This window comes from Equus przewalskii, chromosome X, assembly GCF_037783145.1.
Source record: "Equus przewalskii isolate Varuska chromosome X, EquPr2, whole genome shotgun sequence".
Classification (NCBI taxonomy): Eukaryota; Metazoa; Chordata; class Mammalia; order Perissodactyla; family Equidae; genus Equus; species Equus przewalskii.
This window is the reverse complement of record NC_091863.1, coordinates 71,665,919-71,692,620: the sequence shown is the minus strand read 5'-3', so window position 1 is coordinate 71,692,620 and position 26,702 is coordinate 71,665,919. Positions and strand designations below refer to the sequence as shown.

Sequence of the window (26,702 nt, the reverse complement as noted above, 5' to 3'; positions counted from 1 at the left end):
GCCCAGGCATTATACTTACCAGACAAAGAATTTAATTGTCTTAAATATACTTTAAGAGTAATAGAAAATGACAGCCAAATAACGAAAGGATAGCAGGGAAACAATGTTTCCCTATAAGGAGTATACCAATAAGGAAATGGAAATTATAAAAAGGAAACTAAACAAAAATTCTGGAGCTGAAAAGTACAGAACTGAATGAAAAATTCATGACAGGTGTCTACCAGTAGATTTGAGCAGGCAGAAAAAAGAATTAGAAAACTTGAGAGTAGATTAATTGAGATCATCCAAGCTGAGGATAAGAGAGAAAAAGGATGAACAAAAATAAAAAGAATCTAAGAGACTTGTGGAACAACATAAAGAATACCAACATACACATACATGGAGTTACAGAAAGATAGCAGTGAGAAAAAGGGGCACAAAGAATATTTGAAGAAATTACGGCATAAATTTCTCAAATTTGATAAAAAATAAGAATCCAGACATCCAAGAAGCTCAACAATCTCCAAGAAGGATAAACTCAAAGAGATCGACAGGGAAGACACATTATAATCAAACTATAGGAAGATAAAAACAAAAAGAGAATCTTGAATGCAGCAAGAGAGAAATTACTCCTAACACATGAGGGATCTTCAAAGATCAAAAGCCGATTACTCATCAGAAATCATGGAAGTTATGAGCCAGCCCTGATGCCCTAGTGGTTAAAGTTCAGTGCTCTCACTGGTTCAGCAGCCCAGGTTCACTTCCTGGTCACAGAACTACACCTCTCACCTGTCAGTTGCCATGCAGTGGTGGCAGCTCACATAGAAGAACTAGAAGGACTTACAACTAGGATAGACATCCATGCACTGGAGCTTTGGAGAGGAAAAAAAAGAGGAAGATTGGTAACAGGTGTGAGCTCGGGGTAACTCCTTCCCTGAAAAAAAAAAATGGAAGTCAGAAGACAGTGTCATCACAAATCTAAAGCAATGAAAGAAAAAAGGAACTGTCAACCAAGAATTTCACTTCTGGCAAAAGTATCCTACAAAAAGTGAAGAAAAAACTAAAACATATCCAGGTAAACAAAATCTCAGGTAGATTGTTGCTAATAAACCTACCCAACAGGAAATGCTTAAAGGAATCATTCACGCAAATATGAAAAGTCAATATAAAGTAACTACAGCCCTTGCAAAGAAATAAAGAACACTGGGAAAAGTAACTGTATAGTTAAATATAAAACTCAGTATTACTGTATTTTGTATTAGTTTATTTTATCGGTTTATAAGTGCTCTTTTAAAAACTTATCTATATGATTTAAAATACAAATACATAAAGCAATAATTATAAATCAATGTTAACTGGTACAAAAAGCTTAACAGTATAATTTTTCAAAATAACTTGAAAAAGTTGTAGAACTGTATATGATGGACTTTTCCATATTATTGAACCTAAATAGTAGAAATTCATACTATATTGTTGTAGATTTGAATTATTAATTATAATCTGCAGGGTAACCACTAACAAAGTAACTAAAAATATACCAGAAATAAAAATAAGATAGTATTTAAAATGATGCATAATAAAAAATATAATAAAGAAGTAAGTATGTTGGAATTGTGAAACAAAACAGATGGAAGACATATAGAAAAGAGGCAGAAGTAAGTCTTTCTTTCTCAATAATTACTATAAACATAAATGGATTAAAGTTTCCATTTAAAAGGCAGAGTTTGCAGAATGGATTGAAAAAAACCAAGATCCAACTATGTGCTACGTACAAGAGATTCCATTTAATCTTAAAGACATAAATACGATGAACATGAAAGTATGGAAAATATATTCCATGAAAAATAAGCAAAAGAAACCTGTGGTGGTTATATTAATGTCAGACAAAATATACTTTAAATTAAAAAAATTAAAAGAGAGAAAGAATAAAATTATATATTGATAAAAGGGCCAATTCATCAAGAAGATATAACAATTCAAAACAAGTGGGGGAGCTGGGCTCATGGCAAGGTGTTTAAGTCTGGTACACTCTGCTTTGGTGGCCTCCGTTCATGGGTTCAGATCCCAGGCACAGACTTACACCATTCATCAGCCATTCTACGGCAGCAACCCATATATAAAGTGGAGGAAGATTGTCACAGATGTTAGCTAAGGGCTAATCTCCCTCAAGTAAAAAAAAAAGAGGAAGATTGGCAACAGATGTTATCTCAGGGCTAATCTTCCTCAGCAAAAAAAATATATATATATATAGATGGAGTGAGGTCAGCATCATGGTGGTGTGAATTGGTCCTCTTTTTCTGTGCTTTGTCTTCTGACAATTAGACATGACATATTGTCCTATTTATTCTAGTGGATTTTTTTAATATTTCTTATTAATGTGCAGTTTTCAGAATATAATTTTTTATATACTCCATTACATTTATGTTTTTACTGTTTATGTAGATTTTTATTGTTGATATGCATAGTATTATCTTTTAATTTCAACTTTTAGTGGTTTGTTGCTAATATGTAGAAATAAAATGATAATTTTATATTTATCTTTTATGCTAACAACAAATTAAACTACTTTAATATGCATTTTTATAGATTCTTTGAGAATTTCTACATAGACAATAATGTTTGTGAGAGCTAAGGACAAAGGAAACAATCAAAATGTATTCACCCCGAATAGTAGGAATCTCCACATGTAATTATGTGTTGGGTATATAGAAGAATAACAGGTAAAGCTAGGAGGTGTTTTACATAATCAAATTTATGATGTTTTCAAGAAAACTACATGAGGTCAGAGGGCCATGTGTTGGCTAAGGCAGCCAGGATTTTAAATAATACAAAGCAGAAGATCCTTACTAAGGTAACATTCTTCTAAGGAGGAATAAGTGGGAATGCAAACCATTTTGAGTAAGAGACAGATGCCAAGAGTTGAGAAAACTAATGATTCAGAAAATAAACGTGTAAAATATGGAAGGAACAGTATAGAAATTACTGGAGAGGTAATTAAATTAAGTCATATGTTTATTGCTTTATCATGATAATAGAAGAAGGAACTGACTAACAACGAATATAGAAATCCCAACATTGTTGACCCTCAACCCCCACTCTCTATGTAAGAATTCTTTAAATAAAGGAAAATTCATCTCTTGTAACAATGAGAATACGTGAATGATTTTGTTCAAATCCTACATAAAGACAATTCTAGAATAGTGGAAATGATGATATGAATAATGTAAGATATAAAACTACAAACCAAAAACTATAAATCTTGATCCATAGGTTTCATGCAATTCCTATCAAAATTCCAGCAAGTTCTTTTGGTAGACTTAGACAAGGTTATCCTATAATTTATATGGAAACACACTAGCCCTAGAATAGCTAAAACAATCTTGACAAAGAAGAATAAAGTGGTAAGAATTGTATTACCTGATATTAAATCTTACCGTATACCTAAAGTAATCATGACAGTGTGATATTTGCGGAGATCAATGGAACAGAGTAAAGAATGCAGACATAGACCTACACAAATATGCCCAACTGATTTTTGAAAAGTAGTAATAGCAATTCAATGGAAAAAGGAGAATTTATTTAACATATGTTCCTCAAACAATGGCACATTGTGGCAAAAGATAAAAACATTTCAAGCTAAATCTTTCTTCTTATAAACAATTAACTCAAAATGAATAATTGACATAAATATAGAACATAAAAGTAAGATATTAAAACAATTAAATGTAGAAGAACATCTTCTGGATCTAGAGCTAGACAAAAAGTTCTTAGACTAGACAAAACAGTATGATTAAAAAAGGCAAAACACAAATTTATCAAAATTAAAAATTTTTGTTCTATTATAGACTATGTTAAGATGATGAAAAAACAAGCTACGTATTGGGAGGGAAATATGCTAAAATACAAGTCTAGGGGCAGGCTCCATGGCTGAGTGGTTGAGTTCACGCCCTCTGCTTCTGAGGCCCCGGGTTTTGCAGGTTCAGATCCTGGGTGCGGACATGGCACCACTCATCAGGCCATGCTGAGGTGGTGTCCCACATAGCACAACCAGAGGGACCTACAACTAGAATATACAACTATGTACTGGGAGGATTTGGGGAGAATAAGAAAAAAAAATACAAGTCTAACAAAGGACTAGTAACTGGAATATATTTCCTAAAAATATTAAAATCTCAATAGTAAAAACCAGAAAAAGAGAAAATAAAATGACCAGCTAGTTTACAGAAGAGCACATTTTAAAGGCAAATAAGAACATGAAAAGATATTCAACATCATTAGCCATTACAAAAATGTAAATTAAAAACACAATTAGATGTCACCACACAACTATCAGAGAGGCTAGAATAAAATTAGTTATGACAACAGCAATTACTGAAAAGGATGCAGAGAAATTGAATCACTCATAAATTACTCATAGAAATGAAAGTAATACAGCCACCATGAAAAACATTTTGGCACATTCTTATAAAACTAACATGCAACTACCACATGAGTCAGCAATTGCATGCTTAGACATTTATTGTAGAGAAACAAAAATTTATGTTTACCCAAAAATCTGTACTTGAATGTTCACAGCAGCTGTACTCATATTAGACAAAAACTACAAACAACACAGATGTTCTTCAACAGGTGAATTGTCAAACACACGTGGTACATATATTCAGTGGAAATGCTACTCAGTAATAAAAAGGAACAAATTATTAACACATGAAATAACCTTAGTGAATCTCCAGAATATTATGCTCAGAAAGATGAATTAAGAAAAATCTAGACATAGGTATATCATATTCAAATTGCAGAAAATCAAAGACAAAAAAAATTTTAACTGAAGCCAGAGAAAAAAATATGCCTTTCCTATAGAGGAACAGGAATAATAGTTACATTAAGGTTCTTTTCAGATATCGTGCAAACAAGAACAGAGTGGAGTGAAATATTTGAAATGTTGAAAGGAAAGAAACATCGACCTAGAATTCAGATTCCAGTAAAATCATCCTTCAAAAGTGAAGAAGAAATAAAGACTTTCTCAGACAAAAAATAAAGAAGAAATTTATCACCTTTCAAAAAATGTAAAAATAAACTTTTAAAAAGAAGGAAAATTATGTAGGTCGGAAACTCATATCTACATAAAGGAAGGAAGAGAATTAGAGAAGGAATTAATAAAGAGAAAATAAAATTCTTCATTTTCTCTTTTTCTGGATTGATCTAAAAGATAACAGTTTGACCACAATAATAATAGCAATGATGACTTCAGTGCTTATAGCTAATTGCAGTGATGTTATAAAGGATGGGAGGGAAAAATTGAGAATATGCTATTATAAGATACTTTCCCTATTAGGAAAGTGGTATATTATTATTTGAAAATGAACTTGGATTACTTGTAAATGTATATAGCAAAATGAAAAGCAACCACTTAAAAAAGTCAAAAAAAAGAAAGTATAATAGATATGCTAAGAGAGGAGAGAAAATTGAATCATATAACATACTATCTAAATATATTAAGTATTTACTATATTAACTAAAGAAGGCAGAAAAAGAGTGGAAGACAAAGACTCTCAGAAAACAGAAGCAGAGGGAGTACTTCTTAATTGAAGTACACCCTCATTTTACAAGGTAAGCATTTTCCTAATACAGACACAGACAAAGATATTATAAGAAAAGACAGCTGCAGACAAATATCTACCATGAACATATATGCAAATATTCTTAACAAAACATTAGCAAATGGAAACCAACAATGTATAAAAAGAATTATATACCAGTGGGATTTATTCCCAGTATTCAAGGCTGGTTCAATGTTCAAAATCAATTAATGTATTGCATCACATCAACATGCTAAAGAAGAAAAATCATGTGATCATGTCAATAGATGAATAAAAAGCATTTGCCAAAATCCAACACCTTTATTATTTACCTTTATTCATGATAAAAACACTAAGTAAGTTAGGAACAGAAAGGAACTACCTCCACTTCATAAAGAACATATACTAAATGCAACAACTTACATCATACTTATTGGTGAGAAAGTAAATTGTTTCCCTGTAACAAGAAACACGGCAAGGATGTCCCCTCTCATCACTCCTATTCAGCATTATACTGGAAGTCTTAAACAATGTAATAAGATAAGAAAAGAAAAGAGAAAGTATTGAAGAGGAAGAAATAAAAATGTCTTTGCTCACAGATGACGTGATTCTCTATGTAGAGTTAACCAACAGAACTAGAATGAATAAATGATCATAGCAAGGTGTTGGGATACCAAGTTAGTATACAAAAGTCAATTGCTTCATTTATACACCAGCAATTAACAATTTGAATTTAAAATTAAAAACACAATATCATTTACATTAGCACAAAAAATTATATACTTAAGTAAAAATCTAAAACATATGTATAAGATCTATATGAGAAAAATTACAAAACTCTGATGAAAGAAATAAAAAATCCAAATAAATTGAGAGATATTCCCTGTACACGGATAGCCAGACCCAAGATTTTCAAGATCTGGGTTCTTCCCAACTTGACCTATAGTTTTGACAAAAAACTCAATCAAAATCACAGTAATTTATTTTGTGAATCTGGACAAACTGATTCTAATAGTTATATAGAAAGACAGAAGACCCAAAATACCCATTTCAATATTGAAGGAGAAGAACAAAGTTGGGGGACTGATATTAACAGACTTCAAGACTTACCATAATGCTACCGTAATCAAGATAGGGTGGTATTGGCAAAAGAATAGACAAATAGATTAATAGAACAGAATAGAGAGCCCAGAAACAGACCCACATAAATTAGTCAACTAATCTTTGAGAAGGGAGCAAGAGAAATTCAATAAAGAAAGGAGTCTTTTCAACAAATGCTACTGAAACAATTGGACGTCCTTATGCAAAAAAAAAAAAAAAAAAGAAAAAATCCAGACACATATCTTATACAATTCCATGAAAAGTAACTAAAAGGTGATTATAGACCTAAATGTAAAATGTAAAGCAATAAAACTACTAGAAGATAACATAGGAGAAAATCTAGGTCACCTTGGCTTTGGTGATGATTTTTACATTAAAAACCAAAAGCACTATCCATGAAAGAAAAAAATGGTAGGTTGGATTTCATGAAAATTAAAAAACTTCTGCTCTGTAAAAGACACTGTTAAGAGTATAAAAAGACAAGCCACAGAGTGAGAGAAAATTTTGCGGGACATTTATCTGACAGAGGACTGGTATACAAAACATACAAAAAACTTAAAACTCAACAATAAGAAATCAAAACACCCAATTAAAATCCGGGCAAACGATCTGAAGAGACACTTCACCAAAGGAGATGTACCGATGACAAATAAGCATATGAATGACAAATGTCATGTAAAAACTTTCCTTCAAGCTCGTGCCCAAATATGTAATAGTATGTGTAAAGAGTAACACTCTAAGAGGCCTAGAAGCAACTAGCAACCGAGGGGCTACATTACTAAGCAGAGGTTCCAGAGGCCACACAATTCTGGAAAGATGGAAGTTGTATATCAGACCCAGCTATTGTGGACAGACACTGGTTAAAACACTGAGGTGTCACCTGATAACATGGAAAAGACTAATAAACACACACTTAAAAGGCACACTATTCTTTTGGACTAAGGACCAAACAGAAATAGAACTAGCATAACAAAGTCTCTATAGGATTAAGGTGTTTGCTTGTAATTTAACTTCCTGCAGAACAAAACTTAAACACTTAACATGCTTTAGGGGAAGATAACAAACTGAAGCCTCTACAACATATAATCCTCAAAGTCTGCCATAAAATAAAAGTAATAATAATATGAAGATAAAGGCAAAAGTAAGCAATAATTAGGAGAAAAAATCAATTAAAAATATATATACTTAAATATTTCTTATTTAAATACATACCCATATGTATCTTATTTAACTGAAATCAATCACAAGTATTTTCCAAATATATATATTTCAAATATTATAGTGACTAGAAAAGCTTCAAAACAATTATAATTCATATGTTAATTAAAAAAGAAGAAAAAATAGACAAAATTGATGAGCAGATGAAAATCGCTAACAGAATTAGAGTACATGACTGGCTCAAATGGAATTTCTAGAATTGAAAAACAACAAAAACTAAAACATAAAATTCAAAAATATTAAGTTTCAGAGATTCAGTAAGCTGAAAGGTAGGTCAGTAGAAAGTAAACATAATGATTCACAGAGGAAACAAAACAAAACAAATATGAAAAATAGAGAAAAAATATAAAAGACCTGTGAGACAGTAAAAAATCTCTCTCATGTGTGAATAAAGACTCCTAGAAAGAGGAGAGCTAGACCACGGGCTTGAAGCAATATTTGCAGTAATAAAGGCTGAAAGTTTTAAAAGACTGATGAGATGCATCGATATATCCAAAAGGCCTATATAATGCCACTAGGATAAAGGCAAGAAAACCAGTACTAAGGACATTATAATAAAACTGCTGAAAACTAGGTCAAAGTAGCCTTAGGCAAAAACATATATATATACTCTCAAAGGAAGAAAAACAAGACAGAACTCTGACTTTTAAAGAGAAACTATATAAACAAACAGGATGGGATGACAACTTTAAAGAGGCACAATAGAAAGTCCTCCAACAAAAAAGCCCATGCTGAGCACAAACATTCTTCAAAATGAATGCCAAATAATGTTTTCAGGAAAAAAAAAAGGCTGAAGGAATGTGCCTACAACAAAACTGGACCAAAAGAATATTAAAAATTATGCAGCATGAAGGAAAATTATCCTATATGGGAACATGAAACTTTAGAAAGGAATAAAGTGCACAGAAAGGGTAAATAAGACTGAATATGAACTCTTTAAACCAAATGATCATGGGGATGCTAATGATGATAACAGTTGTGAGAGGAATCTCAAAAAGTAGGAATAGAAGGACAGAATGAATGGCGTATCCAAAAGTCTTTCAGCTAGCATCATACTTAATTGTGAAATATCAAATGGTTTCCGCCTGAGTTGGGGAGAATAAGGATTCCCACTAACACTTTTATTCAACTACATATTGGAAGTACAGCTAGCACAATAAGGCAAGAAGAAAGAAAAGCATGCATCCACCAAGATTGAAAGAAAAGAAGTAAAATTCTCCTTATTGGCAGATGACTTGATTGTGTACATAGAATGTCAAAAAATAATATACAAAAATAAGAGAATTAAAACTGAAGTCAGCAAGTTCACCAGACACAAGATCTACATAAAATAGTAAGTTGTTTCTCTATATAAGCAGGCAATAATTAGACAATTAAAATTTAAAATAGTATATATAACAGCATAAACAATAATGATAAGAACCCAGGAACAAATATAATGAAATATGTGCCAAACTTTCTCACTACATAATATAGGTGAGAGAAATTTTAGACTAAATAATTGAAAGTTATCCACGAACTTTTATTAGTAGATTGCATATTGATCTATAGGTTAAATGCACTGCCAAATAAAACGCCATCACTTTGGGCGCAGAAATTTACAAGTCAATTTCAACATTTCTGTGAAACTGCAAAGTATGTGGTAGCCAAAGAAATCTAGGTAAAAAAACAACAAAACAAGCAACAAAAGAAAAACAAGATTAATACTATATACAGGACTTGATACTACATCTTATAAAGCTACAGTACTTAAGACACTCTAGAATTGACTCAAGACAGAGTAGACCAAAATTCGTTATATGAGCATTCACTCTAGAAATATTTTAAAACATCAGCAACATAAACTTAGATATGGTAAGAAGAAAATAATATGGATAAGCACAGATATTTAAGAATAGAATTGAAAGAAAATAAAGAGCCCCTATAGAGACATACATAATCTCTCACCTCATTATCAACAAACTCTCCTCTGTAATTCAATTGGTATATCAGCCTTTTGAATAACTTTTGATGAAGCAATATGATGTCCATATTTAAAGATGGTAAGCTTAACTCCTGCTTACACCATCCACAAAAATTAATTCAAGGTGGACCATACAGCTAAACATGAAAGGTAAAACAATCAAGTTTTTCAACATAGGAGAATAATTTCGCATATTTGCAGGAAGTAAATATTTCTTTACAAAGAACTATAAAAGAAGCATTTGATAAATTGGACTTTATCAAAGCACAACACTGGGCAAAATAGATAAAATATTTGTAAAGCATTTCACAAAAGAGTATATCTAAAGTCCAACAGCATATAAAAAGGTGTTCAACAGCATTAATTGTCAGGGAAATGTAAATTAAAGACACAATGAGACACCAGTACACATCCACCATAATAGCTAAAATTGAAAAGTGTGAAAATTTAATGTGATTGGCCATGATGTGCAAAGTTTATAACTCTTTTTATGTTGTAGTGGGAATGCAAATTGCGCATCTACTTTGGAAATATGTTCTAGTAATATTTAGTAAAGCTAAACATGCATATATACTATGATCTCACAATTCAATTCATAAACATGTATCCACAAGAAATGAGTGTACTTTGTGATAGAAATATTTACAAGAATATTGCTAGCAGCTTTGATTATAATAGCAAAAAACTGGAAACACTCAAATGCTCACCAATATTGGAATGAATAAATGTTTGTATATAAACTTAACAGTATACTACCAGGAATAAGGCGGAACAAATTGCTCCTACACACAACAAATTAGATGAATCTCACAGATTTACAGATAAGCAAATGAAGAGAGGTACAGAGGAGCATATATTTTATTAAATTATTTATGTGTAATACAAAAACAGTCAAACCTAACCTATGAAGATAGATGTAATAAAAGCAGCCGCCATTGGGATATATTGATATGGAAAAGCAGGAGGGGGCCTTCTTAAGTGCAGGAGATATTTTATATCTTGATCTTAATATTAATTGCACAGATGCATATGTATTTGCACATAGATAAAAATCATTTAACTGTACACTTTATACAGAAACGGAAGGCCGAAAATTGGAGGCAGGGAAAATATTTAGAAGATTTTAAAATAACAGTGGAGATTAATGATGAAGACTTGGGTGGTGATTATTTAAAAAGATAAATTATACTATGACTTCCCTAATGAAAATACCACAGACTTTTCCACTGCATAAATTAGAATAAAATCTGAACAACTCACCATGGATGAGATAATACAGATTTTATATTTAAATCCTTATGCAATTTAGGTAGGCCCTGGAAACTTTTCCAACATCACAGCCTATCACTAACTACCCACCCATTGTTAGATGTACACAAATCCTATTGGCATTCTTTCTAATCGTGAAATAGGACAAGCTTATTTATGCTTCAGGCCTTTTGCAAAATGATATAATTGTAAGAAGAAATAGACAAATCTGCAATCATAGTGGGAGATTTATTATCTCACTCTTCTAGTAATTGGTAAAAGAAAAGTAGATAAAACATTCGAAATGATGTAAAAGATTTGGGCAACACGCTTTAAAATTTTTACCAAATGAACATACGTATAAAACTTCACCCAAGTGCAGAATAATATTCATTAGGAGCATGTAAAAATTTATCAAATACTTGGACCTATGTGCAAGTCTCAACGCATTTCAAAGGACTGAAAATGGATAGAGAATGTTTCCTTGCCCTAAGTCAGTTGAGCTGGAAATCATTTTAGAAAGACTTTTACAAAGTTCTCGTATGCTCAGAGCTGGAAAATACATTGTAATAAATTATGAATCAATGGAAAGCATCATTGGAATTAGAAAATACTTGTAAATAAAGAATAACAAAAATTCAACATATAAAAATATGCATACATTTATACATATACATTATATGTATATATGTGTTATACATAGACATAGACTAAAAATCCACTACATAAGCACCCATTCTAAAAAGGTTTTTTTCAAAAATCAGCAAAATAACACCAGATATGATGAATAGAAGAAAAAAATAAAGATAAGCACGGATAGTTTAAAATAGAAAGTAAACATACAATAGAGAGGAATACGCCAGCCAAAAGTTGGTTCTCTGAAACAACTGACTAACAAAACTGAGCGATCTCTGTGAAGACTGAAAAACTAGGAGACACAACTGTTAACTATTGGGAATAAAATGCAGATATAACTATATATGATGTAGTTATTAAAAAAATAAATGGATATTATGAAATACTTTATGCCATCAAGTTAAGAAATGTAGACAACAAATTCCTAGAAAATATGTTACCAAATCTAAGGCAAGCAAAAAAAAAGAGAAAACCTGAGTAGTTCTAAAACTATTGAAAGACTAAATTTGTCATAAACCATTTTGCAACATAGAAACTTTACTGATGAATTATGAGAAACATTCAAGGCACAAATAATTCAATCTTACACAAATACTTCCTTAGAACGACAAAAAGTCCCATATTCATTTTATGTCACTAGTATAACCTTTACACCTAAGCTTAACTAGAACACTAAGAAACATTTGGTAACATTTGGAGACAGTTTTTTTGTTGTCACAACTGGGAGAGGGGGTGTGCTACTGACATCTACTGAGTAGAGGTCAAAAATGCTGCTAAATCTCCTACAGTACACAAGATAGGCTCCCACAGCCATAAATTATCCAGTCTAAATGCCAACAGTGTCGCTGCTGAGAAATCTTAACGCTATGTAATACATCCACTTGCATCCCCTAACCCCCCCTCCATCAACTAGCAGCTGCTTCTGTTCTTTCTGTTATCACAGATTAGTTTGAATTTTCTAGAATTTTCTTTAAATGTAATCATACAATACGTAATTCTTTTCTCTGACTTTCCTCACTCAGAAAAATATTTGGAGAGCCATCCATATAGTTGCTTGCATTGGTAGCACCTTCCTTTTCATTGCTGATAAGTATGTGATTGTGTGGATATAGCACAATTTGTTCATCCATTCACTCGTTGATGGAAACATACTATTTCCAGTTTTTGGCTACTACAAATAAACCTGCCATGAACACTTGTATAAAAGTCTTTGTGTGGACATTCATGATTTAAGTGTCATTTTAACATAAATTTGCAAAACCCAAGATTACTAAAATTGTCTATGTTTTATTTTAAAATTTTTATATTTTTTCCCATTACATTTCAGTCTATGATCCATTTTGAATAAATTTTGTAAGTAGTGTTAGGGAAAACTCAAAGTTTATTTATTTATTTTTTTGTACATGTCTATCCAGTGGTCCCAGTATGACTTTGCAAAGATAATCTTTTCCCCATGAGATTGCTCTTGGCACTTTTGTCAAAATCAATTCACCATTTGTACATGCGTATACTTCTGAACACTCTCTTCCCTTTCATTTATGTATGTTTCTATCTTTAAGCTAATGCCTCACTTTTTTGATTCAGCTAGCTCTAAAATAGCTAGAAATCTGGCAATACAAGTACTACAACTTTGTTTCTCCTGTTTCAAAACTATCTGACTTTTCTAGGTTTTTTATTTTCATATAAGTTTTAGAATACGCTTGTCAGTGTCTACAGAAATCAAGTTGGAATTTCGAACAGCATTGCATTGAATCTATAGATCAATTTGGGGAAAATTGGCATGCGGGACTCAATTGCTCGAGTTAGAGCAAATCTTGCAAGGAATAATCTAAAAAGGTTAAAATTACCCTGTGAGTGTAGTCTTTTGGCCTGATTTCATGTACTGTTTCTGTTGCTTAGGAGTTGATCTGTTTTATGTTTTTAATTCACCATTTCACAAGTGCCAGTGGGATCACCCTAATCAGGGAAAAAGTACAGATAGATAAGTGTAGGGGACAAATTCCCCCACCATTTGCCACCAGTGGTTGCTTGATGTTACAGAAAAGAAAAGTTGCTTTTTTGCCCTTTAACAAAAAGGAGGCCCCGGACCTTATTGCACTCCTTGGATACTGGAGACAGCACAAGTCTCTGCGACTGATGATTTTTGCAATAAGCAATAACTTGCAATAAGGAGCCTTTGGCCAAAGGAGACAGCATGCAAAGGGAGGCAGCCTCCAATTGAAGGAACCCTACGCAGGTTTTGGAGTTAGGACTTTCATACCGCTACTTGATACATCCTTTTGAAAATCTGCTGTTCGCTTGCTATTGAGCTATTGTTGAAACTGAATGCATAGAGGCCTGGTGATTCTCTTGATTAATGTGTCCATTTCTCAGATAAATTAACTTGCATTCTCCAACTGACAAGATGGCAAAGGGTCAAAAAACCTTACTTGTCAAATGGAAATGGCATATTGAGGAATGCAGCTGGCTTGGCAACAAAGACCTCTCGGCTTTACAGTTTTATATGAGAAACTGGTAGCTATTACTGTGAAAGAAAGTTTTCTTCCAGTCCACTGCCTGAAGCAGGGCCAAAGATGCTGGCTTTTTTGAGGTCCTTGACTCACAGAAGACTCCCTAAATGCCTGGGCCCATTGCACTACTGTTTAGCTATCTGAAACCCAATGATGTTCGCCACAGCTATTTCAGCCTCATCGCCAGATCTGTGTTCTGCCTTTGACTTTACTATTTGTAGTTTGACATTTTTTCCCCTTTTATGGCAGAAGCTACTCAATAATAAGCAGATGGTCTGTGTTCCCGTATCTCCTCCTGGTCCACACACATTAGCAAAGTAGTTTGATCATTAAATGCAGCTGCATTCAGACAGCCATTGTATTCTTCAGGCTGTTTCTTGTGTAATTATCAGGACAAAAGGGGTGGAGATTGGTAAGAGTTTTATAAAACTATTTTGAAAATTTGTAAATTCAGGATTCTGCCTTGACCATTCCTGGGCATGATGGATCGTTATTTTTACTAACAACAACCACTGTTCAGACAGATTGGCACATCTTCCAAGTGTCAGCCTTTGAGAAAGGTATCTAGGAGATTCAAACTTAATTCTGGGTAATTTTATGAAAATTCTTTTTCATGCACATGCTTTTGCACTCTTGCACTTGACATTTCCAGACCAAAGACCTGGTTGAGAATAGAGGGTATTAGGAAAAACGCTGAAGTTATAGGTACTGAAATGAGACAAACAGATTTGGTGACAGTGGTGGTAGAACAAAAAATTCTGGTACTAGGGGAGAGAACTTTAGACTCTAGGAAGTATGGCTGGGTGAGGCATTAGGCAGAACTTTCAGAACTGTCTTCCTCCCAAAGGAAAACACCCTGGTGAAGCTCTCCCAATATGTTGTGACAACCTTTGAATGTATATTCTGAAGTCAGTTATCTGACTTCAGAATCTTCCATCCCCCACCAGATGGCTCCAACCACAAGACAGCAGAGGATGACCTGAACTCATTCACTTTCCACGCAAAACACCACTGAATGTCATCCACACCTAATTCTGAGGTGGATAATTTGGTGTTCTAGACAACCAGGACCGATCAAACTGACTGTCCAGTTACTCTGCAAACAATGATTGCATTCAATTATTAGGAGAGAACTGGTGAGCCTAAGGCATGCCAGTTGGCAAAACATGGGAGGCTCCATGGGAGACCCTGTTTCAGGCCAAGTAGAGGTGTTGGTGCACAACCTTGGGAGTTCCTTGGGTGAAATTCAAAACTCGCCCTCTTACACGAAGAGCAAGGAGAGACCAAAGAAAGAGGCAGACCACTCCAGATTGGTAGCTGGCAGTTTTTCCTTTTTTTTGTTTTTTCTTTTGCCATGTTTCACATTTAATCAGACTCTTCTATATTAATACATAAAAACTTTTGAACTAATTGGTCTCAAGCAGGAATAAGTTCATGTTAGAAAAAATTAGAATAAGGGCTAATGTTCTATTTTCTATGCTCAGAACATCTGAGAAAGTATTTTTGACTATTACAAAAGTTTATTTAACAAAAAAATTTAATACGAAAATGTACATTGGAGTAAAACAGGTGCTGTGGAGCGGGGACATGTGGAAGGAGTTGATTTCTCTGGGAACACAGCCATCGTTTATACTCGTTCCAAGGCTTCTAACATGATGATACCATTTCTTTGTATTACCACCATTCCAATATTGTTCTGTTGTCCACTAGTTGTCATCTCCACACATTCGTCTATCACAAGATTCACAAAGGGATCAAATCCCCGCAATATTCCCTGGACATGTCTGCCACCATGTAATTTCAATGATAACTTCTTGTCCATAAATTTTTTCAACTCAGGAGGCTGAGCTTTGTTCATGATGTCTTCTCAGCAAGCTCAGAGATGCCTCCAAACGCAATTTGCGGCCTCCGTCACCAGTAGGTGGCAGTTTTAATAAGCAAGAGCACTTATACACGAGGCTTGTCTTGGGTGGCCACAAGATTCCTAGATCTCCACACCCGCCCACCAGCATGATAAGAGTTTATATAGAGGCCTTAATGGGATTCAGTCACATATACAGTCCAGATGGTCTCAACAACACGTTACTCTCTCAAGGCTGCATCCTTCAAGCAGCTCCTAGTACAGGAACAGTGGGAGAACACACATTCCAAAGACAAGGGATGGGGTAAGGAGCCTCTGACTGCCTGGATCCAGTTTGTGGGTCAACCAATGGTCACATCCTCTTCATGATAGGGAGGCACTGTCAACCCATTCTGTCTGATTGATATAAGTCTCACTTTTAACAGGAGAGAGGAGGCAATTGAAAATATTAGTGGTTTAAAGAGGCACCATGCGTGCCCTCAGAATTTTACTTATATTCAAGCATGCCATTAATTGCCTGTCTTGAAAAAACATTGATTTTCACTTCAGGGGTGAATATAAGTGACCCCCACACATTTCAATTAAATATTCTTGTAAGAAATTTTCCCTTGACTTTAGCTGAAGTGATCAACAATACCACCTTGGTCTTTGAAAGCATTCAAGTCAGCCTGAAAGCACTGGCCAGAGTTATAATGGATGATGGAACTGCCCTAGATTTCCACCTCGTTGTACAAGGTGAAATTTACATGAGTCCATCCTGCTTTTCCTGATTAATGCCTCAGAGCAGGTGAAAAAATAAATAGAGAAACTTATGGAGATAGTCTCCTAATTTTCTACGGTAGACTCCAACAGTTTTCGGGATTTGTTTCACAGGGTCAATCTAGGCTTCTGCGGGGTGAGGAGCACAGCTGAAGTAAATGCTGCAGGTGTTTCATTCTGTGGTCTGGAGCCATGCTGACAACAGCCTTAATTAAGCGTTGCATAAGAAAAATCAAATGGATTTTGACTCCAGCCAATGAATTAGAATAGCCAATGGAATGAGATACGCACGAAAAAAAATTGCCTTCAACAAGACTTTCCAAAGAGTAGGAGTAGAAATTTGGGAGATAATACTTGGTGAATATTTTTTCATTTCTGCACGGCCAAGGTTTTTTGATCAAAGAGAATTGGCAAACTTTGTTAAAGGATGATTGAATGACAAATCTGCCTTGAATGATAGAAATATTTAATAGCTCTGGGAAGATTTAGAGACTTATCTACCTGGAGAGATCTCATTTTCCCTCTCTCCAGAAATGTCTTTTTCGTCCAAAGTATAGGTCCCTGTCTCTCTCTGGAGGGCAGGATGGGCTCAAGTGACAGCCACCCTATAGAAACTCCCCAAGTCTCATAATTTTAGGCTTCTTCTTCTATGGCTCTCTGGCCACATTTGGTCCTAATTGTGTAACCTCACAGGGCTCCTGTAAATATATGCATACACACACACACACACACACACATCAACTTGCTCTTCTCTTTCTTGTTTCTTAAGATTGAAGCTCAGACCATTGATTATAGAGCCCTTTTTTCTTTTCTAAAATAAACATTTAGTGGTATAAATATTCATCTAAACACTGCTTTAACAGTGTCCTTTAAATTACGATGCATAGAGTTTTATATTTTATTCAGCTTAAAATATTTAAAATTTTCCTTATGATGTCTTTGTTTGGCCCCTGAGTTATTAAAACATGTTATTTAGTTTCCAAGCATTTGCGTATTTTTTCAGATATTTCTGTTTTACTGATTATTTGTTATTGATTAAAAAAACAAATTTTTCTCTGTTCCTTAGAATTATGACTTGAATTATATTCGAGAATATAATTGAAGAAAGGATCAATTGCTAAACATGACACCAGAACAATACATCTAAATCTTGGTATTTGAATTTCTAAGGGAGCGATGGGATGGGTATTTTTTTTTTCTTCTCACCAGTCTCAGCTGGGATTAATAGTTTATGCCTCATTCTTATCCAGTGAATGAGGCAGTCCTATCAGCTTATACAACCCTACTCCATTTGACTAAGAATGTTCAAAAGGGGTAAGCCTTGGTCAGACTCATATCACTGCTGATGCTAGGGGTCATTCCTCTGGCTGAACCTGATATTCCACATCCAGGGGGAGGATCTGGGTGAAAATTAATGACAATTAGAAAGAAAGGAAAGTAATGGGGGCTGGCCTGGTGTCACAGTGGTTAAGTTCCCACCTTCTGCTTCAGCAGCCCGGGGGCCACCAGTTCAGATCCCAGGTGTGGACCTAGACATGGTTTGTCAAGCCATGCCGTGGCAGGCGTCCCACATATAAAATAGAGGAAGATGGGCACAGATGTTAGCTCAGGGCCAGTCTTCGTCAGCAAAAAGGAAGAGGATTGGCAGCAGCTGTTAGCTCAGGGTTAATCTTCCTCAAAAAAAAAAAAAAACCTAAAAAAGAAAAAGAAAGGGAAGTAATTGCTGATAGAAAGGGAGCTAATAAATGGATAATGTAAAAAAGGAAAAGCTAACATAACCTTGTTGCCTCATGAGAGGCTAAGAGCAACAGAACGATATTATCTCTTAGCTATATTTACAGATGCTCCTATGAGTGAAATAATGTAACAAGATTCTCCTTTCTTTGAAGCGATAGGTCTAGCATGGTCCCAGCAGATTTAAGGAGCATTCAATCCGAAGTCATCATTCCACGGATGAACATTTGGTATGATTCTTGGAATGTCGCTTTGTATTGCTTTTCATTTTATAGGTAATAGGTATTACATAGGATTCCTGTGGCCTCCCATGTGCAGAGGAACCATACATTTTTACAGGCACAAAAATGGCTTTCTTCAAATACAGAACTATAGATCACCATGTAACTATTAATCTAGATGATGAACTGTTGCCAAGGGTACCCAGATAGATGGACATAAAATATCTACTGTGCGCCTGACTTGTCTATAATGCCCACAGATCATGTTTTTGTGGATGGAGGGCAATAACTTAGGTTAAAAATACTTGGCAAACAGAAACCAACATCAGTTTAGGGGTTATTTGGTGGGCTCATATATCCACTACTCATGGCTCTGATGTCCATGGAGTGCTTTATAGGAAGCTCTTCGACATTCAAACTATATCTGGAAGTGACTACTACCCATAGGACATTATCCTGGGGAACTATGAAATAGGGCAGAGGGCAATGCCCACAAGAGATTTAGAGCCCACAATTAACTGAGAAGTACTCCTTGATTTATACCACAATCCACAAAAAAAACTTTTGGTGTATGAATGAAGGTCACTTTTATTAGAAACGTTGAGAAAATTCTACTGTAATGCTGACTGATTTTGTACTGATCTTTGTCTAACTCATATGTAATCACTATTTGGGGTAATACTGGATTATTTGGAAAACTGAAATTATTTTTATTTATTTATTTTTTTGTAAGGAAGATTGGCCCTGAGCTAACATCTGTTGCCAATCTTCCTCTTTTTGCTTGAGGAAGACTGCCACTGAGCTAACATCTGTGTCAATCTTCCTCTATTTTATGTGGGATGCCACCACAGCCACAGCGAGGCTTGACAAGTGGTGCTAGGTCCAGCTTGACAAGTGGTGCGCCCAGGATGTGAACCCGTGAACCCGGGGCCACTGAAGCAGAGCATGCAAACTCAACCACTATGCCATTGGCTAGCCCCTGAAATTATATTTAAAACAATACCCGTATCTCATTTGATGCTACGGATAATTACTATTTTAGTCTCTCGTCTACAAAGTAAAGCTCAGTCTATGAGCAAAACTGTGTGCACAATTATCAAGGACATATATACTAATGTTGAGTGCCATCATTTCCTGAACAGAGTTGGTGTTTAAAAAAATGGTGCCCCACATTCAGAAGTTGTTTTTTTAATATAAGTATAATAGGTACTCATTATAGATAACATTAAAATAGATCTAAAGAAGAAAGTAAAGATAACCTATAATTCCATAACCAAAAAATGACCACTGTTATTAACTGGTATGTTTTCTTATGGTCTTTTGAGATGTATAATGCAACAGGTATATAAAGGAAACTGCTTTTGCAAATGCAGTTTGTATGGAATCTCAAATTAAGACAAAATTCTAATAAACATGCTATAAAGTCAGTAATCGACGTGCATTTAATCAATTCTCTGTTCATCCTATAAATGTAGTATTAATTGTGTAATAAATAAAATGTGTCTTTTTCATTACTTGCACCCAAAACTGTGAAAAGTCAAATAAGTAATTTAGTTCTTTAGATAGTCAATTTTAGTCAAATTTAACATCATTTTATTATGGATACAACACTATCTTCTTAAGGTGATAAATTACTCATTTTACTCAGTAAATAGCGATATAACTTTCATTGCGTGGAAACATTTATAAACTGATACATGAAATTTTAGTGGATACTGTTGGCACTCTACCAAGATTCCCCTTTTGTAGTTGGTGCACTCGTGCCCCAAATGGTGTGAGTGTGTGTTGGCTGCTAACAGTTCACAGCTTTTCATTTCCTGCCCATGGCCAAATGAGACTGCTAGCCTCAACCAAAAGGTAACACCCTCCTCTGCATTGGGAACATTGCTAGCCAAGAATGACTGAATGGCACAAAAATACAAAATGCTAGTTCCCTTGCCTCAAAGGGGAGCACATTCTTTGGTGGTATTTATTCTCCAGAGCACTCTGAAGGACCAAGCTAAAGCTAGTCTCTAGCTGAGACCATATCCTTTCTGAATTTTCTTGTTCTGCCATATCTTGCTTTCATTGCTCTCTTTCTCCTAAGAGCATTTCCCTGATAAATTATTGTCAGAAAACCCCGTCTCTTTCCCTGGCTCTCTCTCTCATATAAACTTTACATGTGTATACAATAATATATATATATATCTGTATATATATATATACCAAAGAAAAATATATACTATATAAGTATATAGTTTATATTTATACATATATTAAAATATAGTATAAATGTGTATGTATAGTATAGTGTAGAGTATGTGTATAGTGTGTATGTATGTTGTATATGTGTGTATATATACTATCTATATGTATATAATTTATATGTATATACAAATATACTATAACATAGTATTCATATAATCATGTATACTAAATTATGGTATATATGTGTTATATGTATATATGTATGTGTGTATATCTATAATATGTGTGTCTTCAGTTTGCTTTCCTAGAAGCTGAGACAGCAACTCTTGTAAAAGTAAACTATTATTTTTATATTACTATATTTATATACATAAAGTGCATCTGCCTATACGTGAGTTTGTAAATATACGTATCTTAAGCATCTATAAGCATGATGCTTGGTCGTATACAGCAGAGTGTCACAAACTTACAGACTCACAGGCAGACTTGAGCACAGTGCTGGTTGGGGTGGCCAGCTGAGTTTAATATAAGAAAAGAGAGCATGTTTTTAGGGAAGGTGAATACTCTGTAATTAACCATGTTAACTATCACTTTCTAATACCTCGTGCTGGGAAGCTTCATACATTTCTAGTACCTATGAGTAATATAAATAGCCATGGAAAGCCTTTGGCTATGTGGCCCCTAGTTTAAGAATTTTATTCTTTATTGGATTTGGTTGGCAATTCAGAAAGATTTATTTCATCTTACATCATTTCGCCTATATAATTCTATTCCAGTGGGCTTGTTCTTGACTGGTAGCAACCATACCATGAATTTTTCCTAAAGTGTTCTGTTATAAAATTAATAATGATAACATCATGCAGCTAATTGGGGAAATACCAGACACCCGGACATCTATACAAAGCTGCTTTTTTCCCTCAAATCTTGTGTGTATTATATATTATCCAAATCTAGACGCTGACTTCATGCTGTAGAGAATGTTTAAGGTGATATTTCCTGTTATAATCATATGATAGTCAACTATTTGAGAAGACGATCTTAGGTTTCAATTACTTCTTAGCAGGAAAATAAAGATAAAAATAAAGAATACTAGTTTGATATGGGAAAATTATATAAAAAAGCCTAAGTGTTCATGTTTCTTCTTAAACAATTCAAAAGCAAACATATCTATCTATCTATATCTATCTTCACAGCTGATAATAATATTTTCTCTCAGGGAAGGAGAGAGAAAACATTGTCAGCTGTGAAGATCCACCCCAAAGTACATTTCAAATAAGAATAGTATCACTTAACTTGACCTGATGTTTATTTGAAATAATTGACCATCTCCTCTAAAGGGAATCAGCTTTATCTCCTGCACAATGCAACTCTATTTCCATGTACACATATTGTGTGGATTTGAAATTTATTGAAATGTTCTAGAAAGAGGATACTGACTTTGATGCTATATGTGTGAAATGTTCGCTCTGTAGCTGCCTTCCTCTTGTCATATGCAGGAGGTTTATGGAGCTATTCAAGCACAAGTGCATTCTGTACACACTGTCCCAAGACAACTGCATATGAATTTAAATATGAAAAATCTTTTTTTAATATGTGAAATTTTTCTACCTCCAAATACATTATGACCATTATGAATTATGGTTTATTGGTATATTTTATCCATTTAATACTCATTTAAATATCTTATTTATGTAAAAATTATAGAAGTCTGTTAAAATTGAGTTAATTTCCATATTCTTTCCATTATATCATCTTCAGCCCATGCTGTCATATAGGGGACTTATATCAAGGCAGGAAAGTGTGTTATTGCCTATACATCTCTATGGCCCTTGGAAATATTATAGCACATATAAAATATACATCTCCACACAGAAACTAATTTTAGTATATAAATAAATGGATCTCAGAATGATTTAGCTTGCGCTTTAGAATTATGAGGGATTTTAGATGTTCTGAGACAAAATTAAGATAATTCTTACATTTTTATTAAATGTACTGTGCAAAAGCCATTTGGTAACAGGTAAAAACAACCATTATTTTCAAAGTTTTCTTCCTTATACTCTCCTCTCACTTGACTTCTATCTTCTCCTTGTATCCACAAAGAAGTAGAATTTTAAAACTATTACTACCTTAGTGAAAAAATGATAGCTAACATGTTTAAGAATTTACTAAGTACCAGACGATATGCCCAACGGTTACATACTTCATCACAGTTAATCCTCACAGCAACCCCAGGAGATAAATGCTATAATTAAGTCCCTTGAGAGATGAGATCACCGAGATTTAAAGAAGTTAATTATCTTTCCCCTGTCATACAGCTAGTAAATGGTAGAACTGAAATGTGATCTCAATCGTTTTGCAGTCTCAGCTCTTAGCCACTGTACTAGTTTTTACTTGAACCACTTGTTTTAAAGATGGGGAAAACAAGGTCGGAAAGAAAAGTAATTGTCTGGTTCATAAGAGTCTGGACTGCTAACATAGGTCCTCTGACATATTCATTAACCTAACTCATTCATCAAACTCTTCTTTCCTCTTTTCTGGGGACTTGATAACAAAAACACATTAGTTCTTTTTACAAAAAGGAGAATATGACCCTCATTTTACTATCCCATGTATTAGAAACCAGATTTTTTTTCTTCTTTATGATTGTTATTATTTTATTGATAAACAGAGCTTGAGCGCTGTGTTAAGATACGGACGACAGAGTGACATCACCAAGATGGTGACATAGGTCGTCCAACTTTGCTTCCCCTCACAAGAACAACTAACAACTATTCATGGACAAGACACCACTGAGAAAATCCTAGAACACGAGGGGTGAGGCTGAAGCATGCCTGCACCAGGGAGACTAAAACAGAACGCATTAGAAGGGCAAGAGGCCGACCATACGCTCACCGCATTGCATTGGCCACTGGGCGGCCCAACGCTACGCCCTCAGCCCAGTGTTTCCAATGGGAAAAAAGAACCCGGGGTGGACATCCAGCTCCCCCACCGTTTTAAGTCACTTCTTGGGAGTCTCCACTCAGGGCTTGGGTCATGGGGTTTGAGGGGGAATCTGCGGGGCTTGACGACTGGAAATCGGATTCTGATGGAAAAGGGGGGTGAGGTTTGCATCAACCAGCGCTCGGATCTTGCAGACCGATTTCCTACCTGCAGAGCCCAAGTAGTAGTCCCAACCAGCGCTTTGCTCATCTCCAGGGCCAAGACGTGGCACAGTCTGACCAGGGAACTCAGTGGGGCACAAGTTTGCCTGATCTGTCTGGAGCCTGGTCTGCCTGCCGCCCCCGCCAAGAGAGCTAAGTCATAGCCCCACCCACAGCTGTATAGCTGCGGGCCCCAGCCAGGAAGGGATATCTGTGACCCCATGTTCATAGCAGTATTACTTACGATAACCAAGACATAGAAATGACCTGTGTCCAGTGTGGGGTGAATAGATAAAGTTGTGAGACTATATATATATACATATATATACACACACACAATGAAATCTTATTCAACCATAAAAAGAAGGAAATTCTGTCATTTGTGACCACATCAATGGACTTTGAGGGCATTATGCTAAATGAAATAAGTCAAACAGAGAAAGACAAATGCTATATGATCTCACATGTGGAATCTAAAAAATAAAACCCAAAACTCAAACTCAAAGAAAAATAGATCAAATTATTGGTTATCAGAGGCAGAGTCAGGGGTGATGGTAGTGGATGAAGATGGTCAAAAGGTAGAAACTTCCAGCTATACGATGAATAAATCATGAGGAAATAATGCACAACATGATGATTATAGTTAACACTGCTGTATGGTATATTTAAAAGTTAAGAGAGTAGCTGCTAAAAGTTCTCATCATAAGGGAAAAAAAAGGTTTTTTCCCCTTCTTTTGATATTTATATGAGATGGTGGATGTTAACTAAACTAATTGTAGTAATCATTTCACAATATATGTAAATCAAGTCATTAACAAATATTGAATGCTTACCATGGGTCAAGCACTGTTCTAGTATCAGAGATATAGTAGTGAACAAGAGAGAAAAAGTGTATGCTGTTAGGAAGCATGCCTTCTTCTGAAGTAGCACAATGCTTAACAAGCAAATAAATAATCTATTTTCAAGGAGAGTTTAGATCTATGGAGAAAAGTAGAGTAAGTAAGAACAGAGACGGCGACCTAGCTATGTGGGAAACATTTTGGATATGATAGTCTGGACTTAGCTAGTTGCTGAGTAGAGATTGAAGGCTGTGATTAAACAAGCAATGTGACAATCTGAGAAAAGATTACTCTAAGATTGGAGAACAGGAATTATAATCAGTGGGATTTAGTTTGGCCTTTTTGAGAAACAGCAAAAAGGCTAATGTGGCTGGAACAGACTCAGCAAGCTTGAGCATCTCAGAAATAGTCTTGAAAGGTTAGCTGTAGCCATGTCAAGTAGGATCTCAAAGGCATGTTGACTTTGAGTTTCAGGTAAAGTATGATCAGAAGTTTATTAGTGTCTATGGCTGCTGTGAAAACTTGTCAAAAATGTAGTGGCTGAAAATAATGCACATTCATTATTTTATGATTCTGTGAATCAGAAGTCCAACACTGATCTATCTGGGTTAAGATCAAGGTGTTGGCATAGTGTACTTCTTCTAGTGGTGCTAGAAAATAATCCATTTGCTTGCCTTGTGTAGCTTCTAGAGGCCTCCCATTTTTCTTCTTCTACCCTCAAAGCCAGAAATATCAGGCCAGTTCTACTCATGCTGCATGTCTCCAGTTCTCTCTTCTGCCTCCCTCTTCTACTTTTAAAGACCCTTGTGATTATATTGGGCTCACACAAATAATTCAAAATAATATCCCTTTCTTAAGAGCAACTGATTAGCAATCTTAATTCCATCTTCTACCTTAATTCCTCTTTGCCATGTAACCTTTCATATGCACAGACTTAGGGAATTATAATGTGGATGTCATTATTCTGGTTACCACAGGAATCCATGGGATAATTTTTAGAAATGGAGTGGTATTACCTATTTTAAGGTTTAAAAAGATCACTATGGATATCGTGTGAAGAAAATTCAAGCGTGATTGAAAGTTTACAGGATATGATACTAGTCCATAAACAAATAATTTTAGCTTGGACAAGAAAAATAGCAGTGGACAAAGCAAGTATTGGTAAGATTTAGGCTTTATTATGAAGTTAGAGCCAACAAAATTTGACAGTACATTAGACGTGGAGCGTGAGCCAAAGAGAGGAATGAAGGGTAGCTCTTAAAAGTAGGTCTGAGAAACTGGTGAATAATGATACTATTCATTTAGTTCAACTACTAGAGTAGCAGTTTGGATACTGGGTGGGTGTTTACAAGTAAGGGGTAGAAAATACAGAGTTATTTTTGATATGTCATATGTGAAATGATGGATAAGCATTTGGAGTCGAGCAGGCAGTTTTATATGTGAGACTGGAGTTCAGGGTTGAGGCTGAGACCATAGTTATAAATTTGACCATCTGTGTTTCACTATGTCAGGAGAATCAACCTCAAGAGAGCCAGATCACCTGACCTACCAATTCCACTGCTAGGTATATAAGAAAGAGAATTAAAAAATATGTCCACAGGAAAACTTTTATTTTTTATTGTACATTTTTAATTAATTATCCCATCTTTATTTGTTCCATCTGTCTCTAACTTTTTTAATTTCCAGTTTTATTGAGATATAATTGACATATAACATTGCATAAA

At 34.7% G+C, this 26,702-nt stretch overlaps 1 pseudogene; it reads right to left on the bottom strand.

Annotated features, from left to right (window-relative positions):
• Window positions 1–15,824: 15,824 nt before the first annotated feature.
• On the bottom strand, window positions 15,825–16,144 carry LOC139081168 (small nuclear ribonucleoprotein G pseudogene; annotated as a pseudogene).
• Between the last annotated feature and the right edge of the window lie 10,558 nt (window positions 16,145–26,702).